This window comes from Scyliorhinus torazame, chromosome 17, assembly GCF_047496885.1.
Source record: "Scyliorhinus torazame isolate Kashiwa2021f chromosome 17, sScyTor2.1, whole genome shotgun sequence".
NCBI classification, from domain to species: Eukaryota; Metazoa; Chordata; class Chondrichthyes; order Carcharhiniformes; family Scyliorhinidae; genus Scyliorhinus; species Scyliorhinus torazame.
In genome coordinates, this window is record NC_092723.1 from 83,605,383 (window position 1) to 83,629,964 (window position 24,582).

The following is a 24,582-nucleotide window of genomic DNA, read 5'->3' on the forward strand; positions in this document are numbered from 1 at the left end:
TTCTTCAGTTTGTTTTTTTGTTTCCGCTTTCGTTTGTCCCTGTTCACTGTTTCCCAGGGCTCTTTATTCTTTGTCCCATCCTCTTCCTCTTCCATTGAGTGTTCCTCATCAGATGGGGCTGGGGTTGGGTTGTCAGGAGGTGCTGGGGCCTCTTCTTTTTGTTGGGGGCCCTTTTGTTGCTTTTCCTCATTCTGAGCCGTGGTATCTTTTTCGGTGGAGGGTGTATGCACCTCCTCTCTGGTCGCCTTTTTAACTCCGCTGCTGATGATTTCAGCGTATGTCGCCCCGCGTTTCGGGCAGGCCCTGTAAAGATGGCCGGCCTCCCCACACAGGTTGCAGCACTTGTCTTCTTTGCAGTCCTTAGTCATGTGTCCCTCCTGCCTGCAGTTCTTGCAGAAGGTCACACTGCAGTTTGCGGCAACATGCCCCGTTTTGCCACAGGTGTGGCATACTCGTGGCTGTCCCACGTAGTAGAGGTAGCCACGATTTACTCCAATAGCGAAATTGGAGGGGGGATGCAGGATGGCTCCGTTGCTGTCCGTTCTTAGGGTCACCTTGACCTGGTGCTCACTTGTCCAGATGCCGAAGGTGTCTTTCACTTGCACGCTGTCACTTTTCAGCTCAGCGTACCTGGCGAGGAACGTGAGCACATCAGACACAGGGACGTGGGGGTTGTACGTGTGCAGTGTAACAACCCGATTTCGCTGTGCCGGTAGCGTAAACAGAGGCTCCGCAGTTAGGATCGACAAGGGACTCTGGTTACCTTTTTCCTTGAAGACGTTCAAGAATTTGATGCACGCTGCGACGCTCTTGAAGGTGACATCAAAGAAACCATTCTTGGGGAAGTTTTGCAAGCAGAAGATCTCTGTTGCTTTAAACCCACAACACTCGAGCAGCACCCTCTTCACGAAGTGTTTCCGGTCCAAAGGTGACTCTCCCTCCGTTTTCTTCACTGTTTCGCACTCCCCAGCCTGGTGGTCGGGATGCAGCTGCATCCATAGCTCGTACGTTGGGTGTGAAACTGTATCGGCGTTAGGCCTAAACCCGAGGCCAAGCTCCAAACGTTTCCTCTTTTGACGACTTCAATCCCTCCGAGTTCTCCAATCCACGATCGACATGGAAATCCTCAGCTTCTCTCGATCAAATGAGACTACACTTGATCTTAGCCAAAAGGCCGAGAAGCGGAGTAATCCACATTCAACAGTGAAATGATGTGGAGATGCCGGCGTTGGACTGGGGTGAGCACAGTACGAAGTCTTACAACACCAGGTTAAAGTCCAACAGGTTTGTTTCGATGTCACTAGCTTTCGGAGCGCTGCTCCTTCCTCAGGTGAATGAAGAGGTATGCTCCAGAAACATATATATGGACAGATTCAAAGATGCCAGACAATGCTTGGAATGCGACCATTAGCAGGTGATTAAATCTTTACAGATCCAGAGATGGGGTAACCCCAGGTTTGAGAGGTGTGAATTGTGTCAAGCCAGGACAGTTGGTAGGATTTTGCAGTGAAATGGGTGGTCAATTTTGAATTTGTTTGCTTTCCCCCTTGTGCTTGTAAGATGAGGCCTTTCGTCATCCTTCATCACACCCCGTAGAAGCTGAGTAGCAGCAGCCACTTGACGAAGCGTTTTGTTGTGTGATGAAAGAAATGTGAATAAAGTGTATATTTGTATGTGTTTGAGCTGTTTTTTGACTTTGAAATTCCCCATAAAGGGGTGGTGTGCACCGTTCCTGGAGATACTGCAATACCAGGTCGATGCGTGGAGTGGACGGAGCAAGCTCCTATTCCATCTCCCTGCTCCAAAAATCAATTTAATATATGGTCCCCAGATAAGGGACGTATCAGATATTAAACTGATAAGAACAAATTTTTTTTTTTTTTTTTTTTTCTCAAAAAAATATACTTTATTCATAAAAATTTATCATGAGCATTACAGAAACATTTTAAATTGTCTTGACTGTACATTTCCGGCAGGGTTACATGTTGCCTTGACTTTCTTCCATTCAATTTTGATATTGTCATACACATATCACTCTTAACATTACAATTCCTTCTTAAATATTTACAGTGGCATGTTTGTTTTATACATTGGAGTGTTGGTTGCCCAGACCGACGGGCTTTACACTGTTACCGGCCCCTCGGTGTACATTTGCTGGAAAGACTTTACACAGTGGTCTTTCCCCATTGCGCCTTGGCGGCAGCTGCCCCAAGCTTGAGTGCGTCCCTCAGCACGTAGTCCTGGACCTTGGAATGTGCCAGTCTGCAACACTCGGTCGAGGACAATTCTTTGCACTGGAAGATCAGCAAGTTTCGGGCAGACCAAAGAGCGTCTTTTACCGAGTTGATGACCTTCCAGCAGCAGTTGATATTTGTCTCGGTGTGTGTCCCTGGAAACAGTCCGTAGAGCACAGAATCCTGTGTCACAGATCTGTTTGGGATAAACCTTGACAAATACCACTGCATCTCTCTCCAGACCTTCTTTGCAAAGGCACATTCCACAAGGAGGTGTGTGACCGTCTCATTTCCCCCACAGCCACTCCGAGGGCAGCGTGCATTGGTGCAGAGCCTTCGGGTGTGCATGAAGAATCTGACAGGGAGGGCCCTTCTCACCACCAGCCAAGCTAGGTCTTGGTGCTTGTTTGAAAGTTCTGGTGATGAGGCGTTCTGCCAGATGACTCTGGCAGTCTGCTCAGGGAACCATCCAACGTCCTCCACGGTCTCTTTTTCCCTGAGGGCCTCGAGGACATTACGTGCTGACCACTGCTTCATTGCCTTGTGGTCAAAGGTGTTTTCCTTCAAAAACTTTTCCACAAAGGACAGGTGGTACGGTACGGTCCAACTACTTGGAGCGTTCCGCGGCAATGAGGCCAGGCCCATCCTTCGCAACACCGGGGACAGGTAGAACCTCAGTATGTAGTGACACTTGGTGTTTGCATACTGGGGGTCCACGCACAGCTTGATGCAGCTGGACACAAAGGTGGCCAGCAGGATGAGGGAGGCGTTGGGTACGTTCCGCCCTCCCTTCTCCAGAGGTTTGTACATGGTGTCCCTTCGGACACGGTCCATCTTGGATCGCCAGATAAATTTGAAGATGGCCCGGGTGACTGCTGTGGCGTAGGGTCGGGTTATGGGCCAGACCTGCGCCACGTACAGTAGCACCGAGAGTACCTCACACCTGATGACCAGGGTTTTGCCCGCAATGGAGAGGGAGCGTTGCTCCCACCAGCCCAGTTTCTGTCTTACCTTTCCTATGCGCTCCTCCCAGTTTTTGGTGCACGCCCCAGCAGCTCCGAACCATATCCCCAGCACCTTCAGGTAATCTGACCTGACAGTGAAGGGGACAAAGGACCGGTCGGCCCAGTTCCCAAAGAACATGGCCTCGCTCTTGCCCCGGTTTACCTTGGCTCCAGAGGCCAGTTCAAACTGGTCGCAGGTGGTCAAGAGCCTGCGTACAGACGCAGGATCCGAGCAGAAGACGGCAACGTCGTCCATGTACAGGGAGGCCTTGACTTGCATGCCTCCACTGCCTGGGATCGTCACTCCTCTTATACCCGGATCCCTCCTGATGGACTCGGCAAAAGGTTCTATGCAGCACACAAAAAGGGCAGAGGAGAGAGGGCAGCCCTGCCTGACTCCAGATCTGATCTGGAACTTTTCTGATTCCCACCCATTGATTGAGACTGCGCTATAGATGTTTGTGTAGAGCAGTTTGATCCAATTGCGAATTCCCTCCCCAAACCCCATTTTGGAGAGCACATCCATCATGTAGGTGTGCGATATTCTGTCAAAAGCCTTCTCCTGGTCAAGGCTGATGAGGCAAGTGTCCACCCCCCTGTCCTGCACGTAGGCGATCGTATCCCTGAGTAGCGCGAGGCTATCAGAGATCTTCCTGCCGGGTACAGCACAGGTCTGGTCAGGGTGGATCACCGACTCCAGAGCAGACCTGACCCGATTGGCGATGACCTTTGCTAGAATTTTGTAGTCCACATTCAACAGTGAAATGGGTCGCCAATTTCGAATTTCTCCCCTTTCCCCCTTCTGCTTGTAGATGAGGGTGATGATGCCTTTCCTCATGGACTCTGACATGCTGCCTTCCAGAAGCATACTCTCGTACACTTCCAGCAGGTCTGGGCCGATCCAGTCCCACAGAGCCGAATACAACTCAACCGGTAAGCCGTCGCTTCCGGGAGTTTTACTCGTCTCGAAGGACTTGGCGGCCTTTGTCAGCTCGTCCAGAGTTAGTGGTTTGTCCAGGTTTTCCAGCTCGCTGTCGCCTATGACCTCCGTGATAGTCGACAGGAAGGTCTGGGAAACAGTGCTATCTGTTGGCTTCAGGTCATACAGTCCGGCATAAAAGGATTGGCTGATCCTCAGGATGTCAGACTGCGATGACTTTTCAGAGCCATCTTCTTCCTTCAGGCTGCTGATCACAGAGGTCTCTCTGTGCACCTTTTGGAAGAAGAAGCGTGAGCACTTTTCGTCCTGCTCCACGGAGCGGACTCTGGAACGGAAGATAACCTTGGAGGCCTCCGAGGTGTAGAGCGAGGCTTGCTGGCTCTTCACCTCTTGGAGATCCTCCTTGACATCCACCCCCATCGACTGCAGCTGGAGCAAATTTTGCATACTTTTCTGGAGCCTGGACATGACCCCTCGTCTCTCTCTCACCTTTTGAACGCCCTTGAGGATGAAAAACCTCTTGATATTCCCCTTGATTGCTTCCCACCAGAGATGTGGGGCCTCAAAGAGGGGTTTCACGGTTCTCCAACCTTTGTAATCCCTCCTGAGTTCCTCGATGTTCTCAGGGGTCAGCAGTTTTACATTTAGCTTCCATGTCCCCCTGCCTACCCCCTGGTCTTCCTGCAGGTGGCAGTCGGCCAGTAGGAGGCAGTGGTCAGAGAAGAACACCGGCGTTACGTCGGTGGACCTGACCGTGAAAGCTCGGGACACAAAAAAGAAATCTATCCTGGAGCGGACGGACCCGTCTGGCCGTGACCATGTGTATCTACGCTGCGCGCCGTCTGCAGGGTTGCTGCAGACGTCGAGCAGCTTGGCGTCTTTTACCGTTTCCATCAGGAGTCTGGACGTAGCGTCTAGTTTGCTGTCGGCTTTGCTGGATCGTCCAGCCGCATCGATGATGCAGTTGAAGTCACCACCCAGGATGACCGGCTTGGAGGTGGCCAACAGCAGTGGGAGTTGCTGAAGGACTGCCAGCCGCTCACTTTTTCCGGCCGGGGCGTACACATTTATAAGTCTGAGAGGGGTGTTTTTGTATTTCACGTCTGCTACGAGGAGGCGCCCGCCCACCACCTCCTTAACGTCGGAGATGGTGAAGTTGCCTCCCCGCAGCAGAATACCCAGGCCGGAGGAGCGGCAGTCGTTTCCTCCTGACCAGATGGATGGCCCGTGGGACCACCAGCTCGACCAGCGCCTGTAGTTGCTGAGGTGCGGGATTCCGCACTCCTGCAGGAACAGTAGGTCAGCTTTTACATTTGCCAAATAGTTGAGTGTGGCTACACACCGCGAAGTATCTTTGATGCTTCGCACATTTATGGATGCAATTTTTAAACCCATTATTAAAAGGTAGATTTACCAGTCTCAAGAGTCCAGAGTCTATACAGTTGGCTGTTCCAGCTGTTGGATGTTCTCCAGCATGCCGGTGGTGCTCGCAAACTTTAGCACAGTTGCAGGGCTGAGAAAGCTGTTCTGGTCCGTACTGGCCCCGTGATTTTGATGCAGATGCATTGGGGGGGTGATGTAGCCCTGGCGTTCGTCATGGCAGTCAGTAGGTGTTGGGGTTGCAGGCCGGTCTTCACCTGGGTTGTTGCTGCTCGTTACTATCGGGGGTTGGTCTGTGACCTTGTTTCCTTCCCGGTCGGTGGTCTGGGGGTCTGTGCCTTCCGTTCCACGTTGGTGCTTTGCCTCTTTATTTGAGGCCGATTCTTGTCCTGTTTTCCCTCATCGGATGAGGTGTCGGCGCTAAGTGCGCCGGCTGAGAGGTGTCGCTTTTTGCCACTACCCCTCGGGGGGTTCTTCAGTTTGTTTTTTTGTTTCCGCTTTCGTTTGTCCCTGTTCACTGTTTCCCAGGGCTCTTTATTCTTTGTCCCATCCTCTTCCTCTTCCATTGAGTGTTCCTCATCAGATGGGGCTGGGGTTGGGTTGTCAGGAGGTGCTGGGGCCTCTTCTTTTTGTTGGGGGCCCTTTTGTTGCTTTTCCTCATTCTGAGCCGTGGTATCTTTTTCGGTGGAGGGTGTATGCACCTCCTCTCTGGTCGCCTTTTTAACTCCGCTGCTGATGATTTCAGCGTATGTCGCCCCGCGTTTCGGGCAGGCCCTGTAAAGATGGCCGGCCTCCCCACACAGGTTGCAGCACTTGTCTTCTTTGCAGTCCTTAGTCATGTGTCCCTCCTGCCTGCAGTTCTTGCAGAAGGTCACACTGCAGTTTGCGGCAACATGCCCCGTTTTGCCACAGGTGTGGCATACTCGTGGCTGTCCCACGTAGTAGAGGTAGCCACGATTTACTCCAATAGCGAAATTGGAGGGGGGATGCAGGATGGCTCCGTTGCTGTCCGTTCTTAGGGTCACCTTGACCTGGTGCTCACTTGTCCAGATGCCGAAGGTGTCTTTCACTTGCACGCTGTCACTTTTCAGCTCAGCGTACCTGGCGAGGAACGTGAGCACATCAGACACAGGGACGTGGGGGTTGTACGTGTGCAGTGTAACAACCCGATTTCGCTGTGCCGGTAGCGTAAACAGAGGCTCCGCAGTTAGGATCGACAAGGGACTCTGGTTACCTTTTTCCTTGAAGACGTTCAAGAATTTGATGCACGCTGCGACGCTCTTGAAGGTGACATCAAAGAAACCATTCTTGGGGAAGTTTTGCAAGCAGAAGATCTCTGTTGCTTTAAACCCACAACACTCGAGCAGCACCCTCTTCACGAAGTGTTTCCGGTCCAAAGGTGACTCTCCCTCCGTTTTCTTCACTGTTTCGCACTCCCCAGCCTGGTGGTCGGGATGCAGCTGCATCCATAGCTCGTACGTTGGGTGTGAAACTGTATCGGCGTTAGGCCTAAACCCGAGGCCAAGCTCCAAACGTTTCCTCTTTTGACGACTTCAATCCCTCCGAGTTCTCCAATCCACGATCGACATGGAAATCCTCAGCTTCTCTCGATCAAATGAGACTACACTTGATCTTAGCCAAAAGGCCGAGAAGCGGAGTAATCCACATTCAACAGTGAAATGATGTGGAGATGCCGGCGTTGGACTGGGGTGAGCACAGTACGAAGTCTTACAACACCAGGTTAAAGTCCAACACAACACCAGGTTAAAGTCCAACAGGTTTGTTTCGATGCCACTAGCTTTCGGAGCGCTGCTCCTTCCTCAGGTGAATGAAGAGGTATGCTCCAGAAACATATATATGGACAGATTCAAAGATGCCAGACAATGCTTGGAATGCGACCATTAGCAGGTGATTAAATCTTTACAGATCCAGAGATGGGGTAACCCCAGGTTTGAGAGGTGTGAATTGTGTCAAGCCAGGACAGTTGGTAGGATTTTGCAGTGAAATGGGTGGTCAATTTTGAATTTGTTTGCTTTCCCCCTTGTGCTTGTAAGATGAGGCCTTTCGTCATCCTTCATCACACCCCGTAGAAGCTGAGTAGCAGCAGCCACTTGACGAAGCGTTTTGTTGTGTGATGAAAGAAATGTGAATAAAGTGTATATTTGTATGTGTTTGAGCTGTTTTTTGACTTTGAAATTCCCCATAAAGGGGTGGTGTGCACCGTTCCTGGAGATACTGCAATACCGGGTCGATGCGTGGAGTGGACGGAGCAAGCTCCTATTCCATCTCCCTGCTCCAAAAATCAATTTAATATATGGTCCCCAGATAAGGGACGTATCAGATATTAAACTGATAAGAACAGATTTTTTTTTTTTTTTTTCCAAAAAATATACTTTATTCATAAAAATTTATCATGAGCATTACAGAAACATTTCAAATTGTCTTGATGTACATTTCCGGCAGGGTTACATGTTGCCTTGACTTTCTTCCATTCAATTTTGATATTGTCATACACATATCACTCTTTACATTACAATTCCTTCTTAAATATTTACATTGTCATGTTTGTTTTATACATTGGAGTGTTGGTTGCCCAGACCGAGGGGCTTTACACTGTTACGCGCCCCTCGGTGTACATTTGCTGGAAAGACTTTACACCGTGGTCTTTCCCCATTGCGCCTTGGCGGCAGCTGCCCCAAGCTTGAGTGCGTCCCTCAGCACGTAGTCCTGGACCTTGGAATGTGCCAGTCTGCAACACTCGGTCGAGGACAATTCTTTGCACTGGAAGATCAGCAAGTTTCGGGCAGACCAAAGAGCGTCTTTTACCGAGTTGATGACCTTCCAGCAGCAGTTGATATTTGTCTCGGTGTGTGTCCCTGGAAACAGTCCGTAGAGCACAGAGTCCTGTGTCACAGATCTGTTTGGGATAAACCTTGACAAATACCACTGCATCTCTCTCCAGACCTTCTTTGCAAAGGCACATTCCACAAGGAGGTGTGTGACCGTCTCATTTCCCCCACAGCCACTCCGAGGGCAGCGTGCATTGGTGCAGAGCCTTCGGGTGTGCATGAAGAATCTGACAGGGAGGGCCCTTCTCACCACCAGCCAAGCTAGGTCTTGGTGCTTGTTTGAAAGTTCTGGTGATGAGGCGTTCTGCCAGATGACTCTGGCAGTCTGCTCAGGGAACCGTCCAACGTCCTCCACGGTCTCCTTTTCCCTGAGGGCCTCGAGGACATTACGTGCTGACCTCTGCTTCATTGCCTTGTGGTCAAAGGTGTTTTTCTTCAAAAACTTTTCCACGAAGGACAGGTGGTACGGTACGGTCCAACTACTTGGAGCGTTCCGCGGCAATGAGGCCAGGCCCATCCTTCGCAACACCGGGGACAGGTAGAACCTCAGTATGTAGTGACACTTGGTGTTTGCATACTGGGGGTCCACGCACAGCTTGATGCAGCTGGACACAAAGGTGGCCAACAGGATGAGGGAGGCGTTGGGTACGTTCCGCCCTCCCTTCTCCACAGGTTTGTACATGGTGTCCCTTCGGACACGGTCCATCTTGGATCGCCAGATAAATTTGAAGATGGCCCGGGTGACTGCTGTGGCGTAGGGTTGGGTTATGGGCCAGACCTGCGCCACGTACAGTAGCACCGAGAGTACCTCACACCTGATGACCAGGGTTTTGCCCGCAATGGAGAGGGAGCGTTGCTCCCAGCAGCCCAGTTTCTGTCTTACCTTTCCTATGCGTTCCTCCCAGTTTTTGGTGCACGCCCCCGCAGCTCCGAACCATATCCCCAGCACCTTCAGGTAATCTGACCTGACGGTGAAGGGGACAAAGGACCGGTCGGCCCAGTTCCCAAAGAACATGGCCTCGCTCTTGCCCCGGTTTACCTTGGCTCCAGAGGCCAGTTCAAACTGGTCGCAGGTGGTCAAGAGCCTGCGTACAGACGCAGGATCTGAGCAGAAGACGGCAACGTCGTCCATGTACAGGGAGGCCTTGACTTGCATGCCTCCACTGCCTGGGATCGTCACTCCTCTTATCCCCGGATCCCTCCTGATGGACTCGGCAAAAGGTTCTATGCAGCACACAAAAAGGGCAGAGGAGAGAGGGCAGCCCTGCCTGACTCCAGATCTGATCTGGAACTTTTCTGATTCCCACCCATTGATTGAGACTGCGCTATAGATGTTTGTGTAGAGCAGTTTGATCCAATTGCGAATTCCCTCCCCAAACCCCATTTTGGAGAGCACATCCATCATGTAGGTGTGCGATATTCTGTCAAAAGCCTTCTCCTGGTCAAGGCTGATGAGGCAAGTGTCCACCCCCCTGTCCTGCACGTAGGCGATCGTATCCCTGAGTAGCGCGAGGCTATCAGAGATCTTCCTGCCGGGTACAGCACAGGTCTGGTCAGGGTGGATCACCGACTCCAGAGCAGACCTGACCCGATTGGCGATGACCTTTGCTAGAATTTTGTAGTCCACATTCAACAGTGAAATGGGTCGCCAATTTCGAATTTCTTCCCTTTCCCCCTTCTGCTTGTAGATGAGGGTGATGATGCCTTTCCTCATGGACTCTGACATGCTGCCTTCCAGAAGCATACTCTCGTACACTTCCAGCAGGTCTGGGCCCATCCAGTCCCACAGAGCCGAATACAACTCAACCGGTAAGCCGTCGCTTCCGGGAGTTTTACTCGTCTCGAAGGACTTGGCGGCCTTTGTCAGCTCGTCCAGAGTTAGTGGTTTGTCCAGGTTTTCCAGCTCGCTGTCGCCTAAGACCTCCGTGATAGTCGACAGGAAGGTCTGGGAAACAGTGCTATCTGTTGGCTTCAGGTCATACAGTCCGGCATAAAAGGATTGGCTGATCCTCAGGATGTCAGACTGCGATGACTTTACAGAGCCATCTTCTTCCTTCAGGCTGCTGATCACAGAGGTCTCTCTGTGCACCTTTTGGAAGAAGAAGCGTGAGCACTTTTCGTCCTGCTCCACGGAGCGGACTCTGGAACGGAAGATAACCTTGGAGGCCTCCGAGGTGTAGAGCGAGGCTTGCTGGCTCTTCACCTCTTGGAGATCCTCCTTGACATCCACCCCCATCGACTGCAGCTGGAGCAAATTTTGCATACTTTTCTGGAGCCTGGACATGACCCCTCGTCTCTCTCTCACCTTCTGAACGCCCTTGAGGATGAAAAACCTCTTGATATTCCCCTTGATTGCTTCCTACCAGAGATGTGGGGCCTCAAAGAGGGGTTTCACGGTTCTCCAACCTTTGTAATCCCTCCTGAGTTCCTCGATGTTCTCAGGGGTCAGCAGTTTTACATTTAGCTTCCACGTCCCCCTGCCTACCCCCTGGTCTTCCTGCAGGTGGCAGTCGGCCAGTAGGAGGCAGTGGTCAGAGAAGAACACCGGCGTTACGTCGGTGGACCTGACCGTGAAAGCTCGGGACACAAAAAAGAAGTCTATCCTGGAGCGGACGGACCCGTCTGGCCGTGACCATGTGTATCTACGCTGCGCGCCGTCTGCAGGGTTGCTGCAGACGTCGAGCAGCTTGGCGTCTTTTACCGTTTCCATCAGGAGTCTGGACGTAGCGTCTAGTTTGCTGTCGGCTTTGCTGGATCGTCCAGCCGCATCGATGATGCAGTTGAAGTCACCACCCAGGATGACCGGCTTGGAGGTGGCCAACAGCAGTGGGAGTTGCTGAAGAACTGCCAGCCGCTCACTTTTTACGGCCGGGGCGTACACATTAATAAGTCTGAGAGGGGTGTTTTTGTATTTCATGTCTGCTACGAGGAGGCGCCCGCCCACCACCTCCTTAACGTCGGAGATGGTGAAGTTGCCTCCCCGCAGCAGAATACCCAGGCCGGAGGAGTGGCAGTCGTTTCCTCCTGACCAGATGGATGGCCCGTGGGACCACCAGCTCGACCAGCGCCTGTAGTTGCTGAGGTGCGGAATTCCGCACTCCTGCAGGAACAGTAGGTCAGCTTTTACATTTGCCAAATAGTTGAGTGTGGCTACACACCGCGAAGTATCTTTGATGCTTCGCACATTTATGGATGCAATTTTTAAACCCATTATAAAAAGGATAGATTTACCAGTCTCAAGAGTCCAGAGTCTATACAGTTGGCTGTTCCAGCTGTTCGATGTTCCCCAGCATGCCGGTGGTGCTTGCAAACTTTAGCACAGTTGCAGGGCTGAGAAAGCTGTTCTGGTCCGTACTGGCCCCGTGATTTTGATGCAGATGCATTGGGGGGGTGATGTAGCCCTGGCGTTCGTCATGGCAGTCAGTAGGTGTTGGGGTTGCAGGCCGGTCTTCACCTGGGTTGTTGCTGCTCGTTGCTAGCGGGGGTTGGTCTGTGACCTTGTTTTCTTCCCGGTCGGTGGTCTGGGGGGTCTGTGCCTTCCGTTCCACGTTGGTGCTTTGCCTCTTTATTTGAGGCCGATTCTTGTCCTGTTTTCCCTCATCGGATGAGGTGTCGGCGCTAAGTGCGCCGGCTGAGAGATGTCGCTTTTTGCCACTACCCCTCGGGGGGTTCTTCAGTTTGTTTTTTTGTTTCCGCTTTCGTTTGTCCCTGTTCACTGTTTCCCAGGGCTCTTTATTCTTTGTCCCATCCTCTTCCTCTTCCATTGAGTGTTCCTCATCAGATGGGGCTGGGGTTGGGTTGTCAGGAGGTGCTGGGGCCTCCTTTTTTTGTTGGGGGCCCTTTTGTTGCTTTTCCTCATTCTGAGCCGTGGTGTCTTTTTCGGTGGAGGGTGTATGCACCTCCTCTCTGGTCGCCTTTTTAACTCCGCTGCTGATGATTTCAGCGTATGTTGCCCCGCGTTTCGGGCAGGCCCTGTAAAGATGGCCGGCCTCCCCACACAGGTTGCAGCACTTGTCTTTTTTGCAGTCCTTATTCATGTGTCCCTCCTGCCTGCAGTTCTTGCAGAAGGTCACACTGCAGTTTGCGGCAACATGCCCCGTTTTGCCACAGGTGTGGCATACTCGTGGCTGTCCCACGTAGTAGAGGTAGCCACGATTTACTCCAATAGCGAAATTGGAGGGGGGATGCAGGATGGCTCCGTTGCTGTCCGTTCTTAGGGTCACCTTGACCTGGTGCTCACTTGTCCAGATGCCGAAGGTGTCTTTCACTTGCACGCTGTCACTTTTCAGCTCAGCGTACCTGGCGAGGAACGTGAGCACATCAGATACAGGGACGTGGGGGTTGTACGTGTGCAGTGTAACAACCCGATTTCGCTGTGCCGGTAGCGTAAACAGAGGTTCCGCAGTCAGGATCGACAAGGGACTCTGGTTACCTTTTTCCTTGAAGACGTTCAAGAATTTGATGCACGCTGCGACGCTCTTGAAGGTGACATCAAAGAAACCATTCTTGGGGAAGTTTTGCAAGCAGAAGATCTCTGTTGCTTTAAACCCACAGCACTCGAGCAGCACCTTCTTCACGAAGTGTTTCCGGTCCAAAGGTGACTCTCCATCCGTTTTCTTCACTGTGACTCGGACAGTGTTTCGCACGCCCCAGCCTGGTGGTCGGGATGCAGCTGCATCCATAGCTCGTACGTTGGGTGTGAAACTGTATCGGCGTTAGGCCTAAACCCGAGGTTTAGGCCAGCATGTAGATCCACCAATAGCAGCCAAGCTCCAAACGTTTCTTCTTTGACGACTTCAATCCCTCCGAGTTCTCCAATCCACGATCGTCATCGAAATCCTCAGCTTCCCTCGATCAAATGAGACTACACTTGATCTTAGCCAAAAGGCCGAGAAGCGGAGTAATCCACATTCAACAGTGAAATGATGTGGAGATGCCGGCGTTGGACTGGGGTGAGCACAGTACGAAGTCTTACAACACCAGGTTAAAGTCCAACAGGTTTGTTTCGATGTCACTAGCTTTCGGAGCGCTGCTCCTTCCTCAGGTGAATGAAGAGGTATGCTCCAGAAACATATATATAGACAGATTCAAAGATGCCAGACAATGCTTGGAATGCGAGCATTAGCAGGTTATTAAATCTTTACAGATCCAGAGATGGGGTAACCCCAGGTTTGAGAGGTGTGAATTGTGTCAAGCCAGGACAGTTGGTAGGATTTTGCAGTGAAATGGGTGGTCAATTTTGAATTTGTTTGCTTTCCCCCTTGTGCTTGTAAGATGAGGCCTTTCGTCATCCTTCATCACACCCCGTAGAAGCTGAGTAGCAGCAGCCACTTGACGAAGCGTTTTGTTGTGTGATGAAAGAAATGTGAATAAAGTGTATATTTGTATGTGTTTGAGCTGTTTTTTGACTTTGAAATTCCCCATAAAGGGGTGGTGTGCAGCTGTATAGAACCTTAGTTAGGCCACACTTGGAGTATAGTGTTCAATTCTGGTCGCCACACTACCAGAAGGATGTGGAGGCTTTAGAGAGGGTGCAGAAGAGATTTACCAGAATGTTGCCTGGTATGGAGGGCATAAGCTATGAGGAGCGATTGAATAAACTCGGTTTGTTCTCTCTGGAACGAAGGAGGTTGAGGGGCGACCTGATAGAGGTCTACAAAATTATGAGGGGCATAGACAGAGTGGATAGTCAGAGGCTTTTCCCCAGGGTAGAGGGGTCAATTACTAGGGGGCATAGGTTTAAGGTGAGAGGGGCAAGGTTTAGAGTAGATGTACGAGGCAAGTTTTTTACGCAGAGGGTAGTGGGTGCCTGGAACTCGCTACCGGAGGAGGTAGTGGAAGCAGGGACGATAGGGACATTTAAGGGGCATCTTGACAAATATATGAATAGGATGGGAATAGAAGGATACGGACCCAGGAAGTGTAGAAGATTGTAGTTTAGTCGGGCAGTATGGTCGGCGCGGGCTTGGAGGGCCGCAGGGCCTGTTCCTGTGCTGTACATTTCTTTGTTCTTTGTTCTTTGTTCCTGGAGATACTGCAATACCAGGTCGATGCGTGGAGTGGACGGAGCAAGCCCCTATTCCATCTCCCTGCTCCAAAAATCAATTTAATATATGGTCCCCAGATAAGGGACGTATCAGATATTAAACTGATAAGAACAGATTTTTTTTTTTCAAAAAAATATACTTTATTCATAAAAATTTATCATGAGCATTACAGAAACATTTCAAATTGTCTTGACTGTACATTTCCGGCAGGGTTACATGTTGCCTTGACTTTCTTTCATTCGATTTTGATATTGTCATACACATATCACTCTTTACATTACAATTCCTTCTTAAATATTTACATTGTCATGTTTGTTTTATACATTGGAGTGTTGGTTGCCCAGACCGAGGGGCTTTACACTGTTACGCGCCCCTCGGTGTACATTTGCTGGAAAGACTTTACACAGTGGTCTTTCCCCATTGCGCCTTGGCGGCAGCTGCCCCAAGCTTGAGTGCGTCCCTCAGCACGTAGTCCTGGACCTTGGAATGTGCCAGTCTGCAACACTCGGTCGAGGACAATTCTTTGCACTGGAAGATCAGCAAGTTTCGGGCAGACCAAAGAGCGTCTTTTACCGAGTTGATGACCTTCCAGCAGCAGTTGATATTTGTCTCGGTGTGTGTCCCTGGAAACAGTCCGTAGAGCACAGAGTCCTGTGTCACAGATCTGTTTGGGATAAACCTTGACAAATACCACTGCATCTCTCTCCAGACCTTCTTTGCAAAGGCACATTCCACAAGGAGGTGTGTGACCGTCTCATTTCCCCCACAGCCACTCCGAGGGCAGCGTGCATTGCTGCAGAGCCTTCGGGTGTGCATGAAGAATCTGACAGGGAGGGCCCTTCTCACCACCAGCCAAGCTAGGTCTTGGTGCTTGTTTGAAAGTTCTGGTGATGAGGCGTTCTGCCAGATGACTCTGGCAGTCTGCTCAGGGAACCATCCAACGTCCTCCACGGTCTCCTTTTCCCTGAGGGCCTCGAGGACATTACGTGCTGACCACTGCTTCATTGCCTTGTGGTCAAAGGTGTTTTCCTTCAAAAACTTTTCCACAAAGGACAGGTGGTACGGTACGGTCCAACTACTTGGAGCGTTCCGCGGCAATGAGGCCAGGCCCATCCTTCGCAACACCGGGGACAGGTAGAACCTCAGTATGTAGTGACACTTGGTGTTTGCATACTGGGGATCCACGCACAGCTTGATGCAGCTGGACACAAAGGTGGCCAACAGGATGAGGGAGGCGTTGGGTACGTTCCGCCCTCCCTTCTCCAGAGGTTTGTACATGGTGTCCCTTCGGACACGGTCCATCTTGGATCGCCAGATAAATTTGAAGATGGCCCGGGTGACTGCTGTGGCGCAGGGTCGGGTTATGGGCCAGACCTGCGCCACGTACAGTAGCACCGAGAGTACCTCACACCTGATGACCAGGGTTTTGCCCGCAATGGAGAGGGAGCGTTGCTCCCACCAGCCCAGTTTCTGTCTTACCTTTCCTATGCGCTCCTCCCAGTTTTTGGTGCACGCCCCAGCAGCTCCGAACCATATCCCCAGCACCTTCAGGTAATCTGACCTGACAGTGAAGGGGACAAAGGACCGGTCGGCCCAGTTCCCAAAGAACATGGCCTCGCTCTTGCCCCGGTTTACCTTGGCTCCAGAGGCCAGTTCAAACTGGTCGCAGGTGGTCAAGAGCCTGCGCACAGACGCAGGATCCGAGCAGAAGACGGCCACGTCGTCCATGTACAGGGAGGCCTTGACTTGCATGCCTCCACTGCCTGGGATCGTCACTCCTCTTATGCCCGGATCCCTCCTGATGGACTCGGCAAAAGGTTCTATGCAGCACACAAAAAGGGCAGAGGAGAGAGGGCAGCCCTGCCTGACTCCAGATTTGATCTGGAACTTTTCTGATTCCCACCCATTGATTGAGACTGCGCTATAGATGTTTGTGTAGAGCAGTTTGATCCAATTGCGAATTCCCTCCCCAAACCCCATTTTGGAGAGCACATCCATCATGTAGGTGTGTGATATTCTGTCAAAAGCCTTCTCCTGGTCAAGGCTGATGAGGCAAGTGTCCACCCCCCTGTCCTGCACGTAGGCGATCGTATCCCTGAGTAGCGCGAGGCTATCAGAGATCTTCCTGCCGGGTACAGCACAGGTCTGGTCAGGGTGGATCACCGACTCCAGAGCAGACCTGACCCGATTGGCGATGACCTTTGCTAGAATTTTGTAGTCCACATTCAACAGTGAAATGGGTCGCCAATTTCGAATTTCTTCCCTTTCCCCCTTCTGCTTGTAGATGAGGGTGATGATGCCTTTCCTCATGGACTCTGACATGCTGCCTTCCAGAAGCATACTCTCGTACACTTCCAGCAGGTCTGGGCCCATCCAGTCCCACAGAGCCGAATACAACTCAACCGGTAAGCCGTCGCTTCCGGGAGTTTTACTCGTCTCGAAGGACTTGGCGGCCTTTGTCAGCTCGTCCAGAGTTAGTGGTTTGTCCAGGTTTTCCAGCTCGCTGTCGCCTATGACCTCCGTGATAGTCGACAGGAAGGTCTGGGAAACAGTGCTATCTGTTGGCTTCAGGTCATACAGTCCGGCATAAAAGGATTGGCTGATCCTCAGGATGTCAGACTGCGATGACTTTTCAGAGCCATCTTCTTCCTTCAGGCTGCTGATCACAGAGGTGTCTCTGTGCACCTTTTGGAAGAAGAAGCGTGAGCACTTTTCGTCCTGCTCCACGGAGCGGACTCTGGAACGGAAGATAACCTTGGAGGCCTCCGAGGTGTAGAGCGAGGCTTGCTGGCTCTTCACCTCTTGGAGATCCTCCTTGACATCCACCCCCATCGACTGCAGCTGGAGCAAATTTTGCATACTTTTCTGGAGCCTGGACATGACCCCTCGTCTCTCTCTCACCTTTTGAACGCCCTTGAGGATGAAAAACCTCTTGATATTCCCCTTGATTGCTTCCCACCAGAGATGTGGGGCCTCAAAGAGGGGTTTCACGGTTCTCCAACCTTTGTAATCCCTCCTGAGTTCCTCGATGTTCTCAGGGGTCAGCAGTTTTACATTTAGCTTCCACGTCCCCCTGCCTACCCCCTGGTCTTCCTGCAGGTGGCAGTCGGCCAGTAGGAGGCAGTGGTCAGAGAAGAACACCGGCGTTACGTCGGTGGACCTGACCGTGAAAGCTCGGGACACAAAAAAGAAGTCTATCCTGGAGCGGACGGACCCGTCTGGCCGTGACCACGTGTATCTACGCTGCGCGCCGTCTGCAGGGTTGCTGCAGACGTCGAGCAGCTTGGCGTCTTTTACCGTTTCCATCAGGAGTCTGGACGTAGCGTCTAGTTTGCTGTCGGCTTTGCTGGATCGTCCAGCCGCATCGATGATGCAGTTGAAGTCACCACCCAGGATGACCGGCTTGGAGGTGGCCAACAGCAGTGGGAGTTGCTGAAGAACTGCCAGCCGCTCACTTTTTACGGCCGGGGCGTACACATTAATAAGTCTGAGAGGGGTGTTTTTGTATTTCACGTCTGCTACGAGGAGGCGCCCGCCCACCACCTCCTTAACGTCGGAGATGGTGAAGTTGCCTCCCCGCAGCAGAATACCCAGGCCGTTGGAGTGGCAGTCGTTTCCTCCTGACCAGATGGATGGCCCGTGGGACCACCAGCTCGACCAGCGCCTGTAGTTGCTGAGGTGCGGAATTCCGCACTCCTGCAGGAACAGTAGGTCAGCTTTTACATTTGCCAAATAGTTGAGTGTGGCTACACACCGCGAAGTATCTTTGATGCTTCGCACATTTATGGATGCAATTTTTAAACCCATTATAAAAAGGATAGATTTACCAGTCTCAAGAGTCCAGAGTCTATACAGTTGGCTGTTCCAGCTGTTCGATGTTCCCCAGCATGCCGGTGGTGCTTGCAAACTTTAGCACAGTTGCAGGGCTGAGAAAGCTGTTCTGGTCCGTACTGGCCCCGTGATTTTGATGCAGATGCATTGGGGGGGTGATGTAGCCCTGGCGTTCGTCATGGCAGTCAGTAGGTGTTGGGGTTGCAGGCCGGTCTTCACCTGGGTTGTTGCTGCTCGTTGCTAGCGGGGGTTGGTCTGTGACCTTGTTTCCTTCCCGGTCGGTGGTCTGGGGGGTCTGTGCCTTCCGTTCCACGTTGGTGCTTTGCCTCTTTATTTGAGGCCGATTCTTGTCCTGTTTTCCCTCATCGGATGAGGTGTCGGCGCTAAGTGCGCCGGCTGAGAGATGTCGCTTTTTGCCACTACCCCTCGGGGGGTTCTTCAGTTTGTTTTTTTGTTTCCGCTTTCGTTTGTCCCTGTTCACTGTTTCCCAGGGCTCTTTATTCTTTGTCCCATCCTCTTCCTCTTCCATTGAGTGTTCCTCATCAGATGGGGCTGGGGTTGGGTTGTCAGGAGGTGCTGGGGCCTCCTTTTTTTGTTGGGGGCCCTTTTGTTGCTTTTCCTCATTCTGAGCCGTGGTGTCTTTTTCGGTGGAGGGTGTATGCACCTCCTCTCTGGTCGCCTTTTTAACTCCGCTGCTGATGATTTCAGCGTATGTTGCCCCGCGTTTCGGGCAGGCCCTGTAAAGATGGCCGGCCTCCCCACACAGGTTGCAGCACTTGTCTTTTTTGCAGTCCTTATTCATGTGTCCCTCCTGCCTGCAGTTCTTGCAGAAGGTCACACTGCAGTTTGCGGCAACATGCCCCGTTTTGCCACAGGTGTGGCATACTCGTGGCTGTCCCACGTAGTAGAGGTAGCCACGATTTACTCCAATAGCGAAATTGGAGGGGGGATGCAGGATGGCTCCGTTGCTGTCCGTTCTTAGGGTCACCTTGACCTGGTGCTCACTTGTCCAGATGCCGAAGGTGTCTTTCACTTGCACGCTGTCACTTTTCAGCTCAGCGTACCTGGCGAGGAACGTGAGCACATCAGATACAGGGATGTGGGGGTTGTACGTGTGCAGTGTAACAACCCGATTTCGCTGTGCCGGTAGCGTAAACAGAGGTTCCGCAGTCAGGATCGACAAGGGACTCTGGTTACCTTTTTCCTTGAAGACGTTCAAGAATTTGATGCACGCTGCGACGCTCTTGAAGGTGACATCAAAGAAACCATTCTTGGGGAAGTTTTGCAAGCAGAAGATCTCTGTTGCTTTAAACCCACAGCACTCGAGCAGCACCTTCTTCACGAAGTGTTTCCAGTCCAAAGGTGACTCTCCATCCGTTTTCTTCACTGTGACTCGGACAGTGTTTCGCACGCCCCAGCCTGGTGGTCGGGATGCAGCTGCATCCATAGCTCGTACGTTGGGTGTGAAACTGTATCGGCGTTAGGCCTAAACCCGAGGTTTAGGCCAGCATGTAGATCCACCAATAGCAGCCAAGCTCCAAACGTTTCTTCTTTGACGACTTCAATCCCTCCGAGTTCTCCAATCCACGATCGTCATCGAAATCCTCAGCTTCCCTCGATCAAATGAGACTACACTTGATCTTAGCCAAAAGGCCGAGAAGCGGAGTAATCCACATTCAACAGTGAAATGATGTGGAGATGCCGGCGTTGGACTGGGGTGAGCACAGTACGAAGTCTTACAACACCAGGTTAAAGTCCAACAGGTTTGTTTCGATGTCACTAGCTTTCGGAGCGCTGCTCCTTCCTCAGGTGAATGAAGAGGTATGCTCCAGAAACATATATATAGACAGATTCAAAGATGCCAGACAATGCTTGGAATGCGAGCATTAGCAGGTTATTAAATCTTTACAGATCCAGAGATGGGGTAACCCCAGGTTTGAGAGGTGTGAATTGTGTCAAGCCAGGACAGTTGGTAGGATTTTGCAGTGAAATGGGTGGTCAATTTTGAATTTGTTTGCTTTCCCCCTTGTGCTTGTAAGATGAGGCCTTTCGTCATCCTTCATCACACCCCGTAGAAGCTGAGTAGCAGCAGCCACTTGACGAAGCGTTTTGTTGTGTGATGAAAGAAATGTGAATAAAGTGTATATTTGTATGTGTTTGAGCTGTTTTTTGACTTTGAAATTCCCCATAAAGGGGTGGTGTGCACCGTTCCTGGAGATACTGCAATACCAGGTCGATGCGTGGAGTGGACGGAGCAAGCCCCTATTCCATCTCCCTGCTCCAAAAATCAATTTAATATATGGTCCCCAGATAAGGGACGTATCAGATATTAAACTGATAAGAACAGATTTTTTTTTTTCAAAAAAATATACTTTATTCATAAAAATTTATCATGAGCATTACAGAAACATTTCAAATTGTCTTGACTGTACATTTCCGGCAGGGTTACATGTTGCCTTGACTTTCTTTCATTCAATTTTGATATTGTCATACACATATCACTCTTTACATTACAATTCCTTCTTAAATATTTACATTGTCATGTTTGTTTTATACATTGGAGTGTTGGTTGCCCAGACCGAGGGGCTTTACACTGTTACGCGCCCCTCGGTGTACATTTGCTGGAAAGACTTTACACAGTGGTCTTTCCCCATTGCGCCTTGGCGGCAGCTGCCCCAAGCTTGAGTGCGTCCCTCAGCACGTAGTCCTGGACCTTGGAATGTGCCAGTCTGCAACACTCGGTCGAGGACAATTCTTTGCACTGGAAGATCAGCAAGTTTCGGGCAGACCAAAGAGCGTCTTTTACCGAGTTGATGACCTTCCAGCAGCAGTTGATATTTGTCTCGGTGTGTGTCCCTGGAAACAGTCCGTAGAGCACAGAGTCCTGTGTCACAGATCTGTTTGGGATAAACCTTGACAAATACCACTGCATCTCTCTCCAGACCTTCTTTGCAAAGGCACATTCCACAAGGAGGTGTGTGACCGTCTCATTTCCCCCACAGCCACTCCGAGGGCAGCGTGCATTGCTGCAGAGCCTTCGGGTGTGCATGAAGAATCTGACAGGGAGGGCCCTTCTCACCACCAGCCAAGCTAGGTCTTGGTGCTTGTTTGAAAGTTCTGGTGATGAGGCGTTCTGCCAGATGACTCTGGCAGTCTGCTCAGGGAACCATCCAACGTCCTCCACGGTCTCCTTTTCCCTGAGGGCCTCGAGGACATTACGTGCTGACCACTGCTTCATTGCCTTGTGGTCAAAGGTGTTTTCCTTCAAAAACTTTTCCACAAAGGACAGGTGGTACGGTACGGTCCAACTACTTGGAGCGTTCCGCGGCAATGAGGCCAGGCCCATCCTTCGCAACACCGGGGACAGGTAGAACCTCAGTATGTAGTGACACTTGGTGTTTGCATACTGGGGATCCACGCACAGCTTGATGCAGCTGGACACAAAGGTGGCCAACAGGATGAGGGAGGCGTTGGGTACGTTCCGCCCTCCCTTCTCCAGAGGTTTGTACATGGTGTCCCTTCGGACACGGTCCATCTTGGATCGCCAGATAAATTTGAAGATGGCCCGGGTGACTGCTGTGGCGCAGGGTCGGGTTATGGGCCAGACCTGCGCCACGTACAGTAGCACCGAGAGTACCTCACACCTGATGACCAGGGTTTTGCCCGCAATGGAGAGGGAGCGTTGCTCCCACCAGCCCAGTTTCTGTCTTACCTTTCCTATGCGCTCCTCCCAGTTTTTGGTGCACGCCCCAGCAGCTCCGAACCATATCCCCAGCACCTTCAGGTAATCTGACCTGACAGTGAAGGGGACAAAGGACCGGTCGGCCCAGTTCCCAAAGAACATGGCCTCGCTCTTGCCCCGGTTTACCTTGGCTCCAGAGGCCAGTTCAAACTGGTCGCAGGTGGTCAAGAGCCTGCGCACAGACGCAGGATCCGAGCAGAAGACGGCCACGTCGTCCATGTACAGGGAGGCCTTGACTTGCATGCCTCCACTGCCTGGGATCGTCACTCCTCTTATGCCCGGATCCCTCCTGATGGACTCGGCAAAAGGTTCTATGCAGCACACAAAAAGGGCAGAGGAGAGAGGGCAGCCCTGCCTGACTCCAGATTTGATCTGGAACTTTTCTGATTCCCACCCATTGATTGAGACTGCGCTATAGATGTTTGTGTAGAGCAGTTTGATCCAATTGCGAATTCCCTCCCCAAACCCCATTTTGGAGAGCACATCCATCATGTAGGTGTGTGATATTCTGTCAAAAGCCTTCTCCTGGTCAAGGCTGATGAGGCAAGTGTCCACCCCCCTGTCCTGCACGTAGGCGATCGTATCCCTGAGTAGCGCGAGGCTATCAGAGATCTTCCTGCCGGGTACAGCACAGGTCTGGTCAGGGTGGATCACCGACTCCAGAGCAGACCTGACCCGATTGGCGATGACCTTTGCTAGAATTTTGTAGTCCACATTCAACAGTGAAATGGGTCGCCAATTTCGAATTTCTTCCCTTTCCCCCTTCTGCTTGTAGATGAGGGTGATGATGCCTTTCCTCATGGACTCTGACATGCTGCCTTCCAGAAGCATACTCTCGTACACTTCCAGCAGGTCTGGGCCCATCCAGTCCCACAGAGCCGAATACAACTCAACCGGTAAGCCGTCGCTTCCGGGAGTTTTACTCGTCTCGAAGGACTTGGCGGCCTTTGTCAGCTCGTCCAGAGTTAGTGGTTTGTCCAGGTTTTCCAGCTCGCTGTCGCCTATGACCTCCGTGATAGTCGACAGGAAGGTCTGGGAAACAGTGCTATCTGTTGGCTTCAGGTCATACAGTCCGGCATAAAAGGATTGGCTGATCCTCAGGATGTCAGACTGCGATGACTTTTCAGAGCCATCTTCTTCCTTCAGGCTGCTGATCACAGAGGTGTCTCTGTGCACCTTTTGGAAGAAGAAGCGTGAGCACTTTTCGTCCTGCTCCACGGAGCGGACTCTGGAACGGAAGATAACCTTGGAGGCCTCCGAGGTGTAGAGCGAGGCTTGCTGGCTCTTCACCTCTTGGAGATCCTCCTTGACATCCACCCCCATCGACTGCAGCTGGAGCAAATTTTGCATACTTTTCTGGAGCCTGGACATGACCCCTCGTCTCTCTCTCACCTTTTGAACGCCCTTGAGGATGAAAAACCTCTTGATATTCCCCTTGATTGCTTCCCACCAGAGATGTGGGGCCTCAAAGAGGGGTTTCACGGTTCTCCAACCTTTGTAATCCCTCCTGAGTTCCTCGATGTTCTCAGGGGTCAGCAGTTTTACATTTAGCTTCCACGTCCCCCTGCCTACCCCCTGGTCTTCCTGCAGGTGGCAGTCGGCCAGTAGGAGGCAGTGGTCAGAGAAGAACACCGGCGTTACGTCGGTGGACCTGACCGTGAAAGCTCGGGACACAAAAAAGAAGTCTATCCTGGAGCGGACGGACCCGTCTGGCCGTGACCACGTGTATCTACGCTGCGCGCCGTCTGCAGGGTTGCTGCAGACGTCGAGCAGCTTGGCGTCTTTTACCGTTTCCATCAGGAGTCTGGACGTAGCGTCTAGTTTGCTGTCGGCTTTGCTGGATCGTCCAGCCGCATCGATGATGCAGTTGAAGTCACCACCCAGGATGACCGGCTTGGAGGTGGCCAACAGCAGTGGGAGTTGCTGAAGAACTGCCAGCCGCTCACTTTTTACGGCCGGGGCGTACACATTAATAAGTCTGAGAGGGGTGTTTTTGTATTTCACGTCTGCTACGAGGAGGCGCCCGCCCACCACCTCCTTAACGTCGGAGATGGTGAAGTTGCCTCCCCGCAGCAGAATACCCAGGCCGGAGGAGCGGCAGTCGTTTCCTCCTGACCAGATGGATGGCCCGTGGGACCACCAGCTCGACCAGCGCCTGTAGTTGCTGAGGTGCGGAATTCCGCACTCCTGCAGGAACAGTAGGTCAGCTTTTACATTTGCCAAATAGTTGAGTGTGGCTACACACCGCGAAGTATCTTTGATGCTTCGCACATTTATGGATGCAATTTTTAAACCCATTATAAAAAAGATAGATTTACCAGTCTCAAGAGTCCAGAGTCTATACAGTTGGCTGTTCCAGCTGTTCGATGTTCCCCAGCATGCCGGTGGTGCTCGCAAACTTTAGCACAGATGCAGGGCTGAGAAAGCTGTTCTGGTGCGTACTGGCCCCGTGATTTTGATGCAGATGCATTGGGGGGGTGATGTAGCCCTGGCGTTCATCATGGCAGTCAGTAGGTGTTGGGGTTGCAGGCCGGTCTTCACCTGGGTTGTTGCTG

The 24,582-nt window shown here is 51.7% G+C and overlaps 1 non-coding gene and 3 pseudogenes across 1 annotated transcript; all 4 read right to left on the reverse strand.

Annotated features, from left to right (window-relative positions):
* Positions 1 to 1,716: 1,716 nt before the first annotated feature.
* LOC140394601 (U2 spliceosomal RNA) lies at positions 1,717 to 1,903 on the reverse strand. Its single transcript, XR_011935918.1, has one exon. It is a non-coding gene; the product is annotated as a U2 spliceosomal RNA (small nuclear RNA).
* Positions 1,904 to 7,768: 5,865 nt separating this feature from the next.
* LOC140394600 (U2 spliceosomal RNA) lies at positions 7,769 to 7,949 on the reverse strand (annotated as a pseudogene).
* A 6,467-nt stretch (positions 7,950 to 14,416) lies between these two features.
* LOC140394618 (U2 spliceosomal RNA) lies at positions 14,417 to 14,591 on the reverse strand (annotated as a pseudogene).
* Positions 14,592 to 20,480: 5,889 nt separating this feature from the next.
* On the reverse strand, positions 20,481 to 20,655 carry LOC140394684 (U2 spliceosomal RNA; annotated as a pseudogene).
* Between the last annotated feature and the right edge of the window lie 3,927 nt (positions 20,656 to 24,582).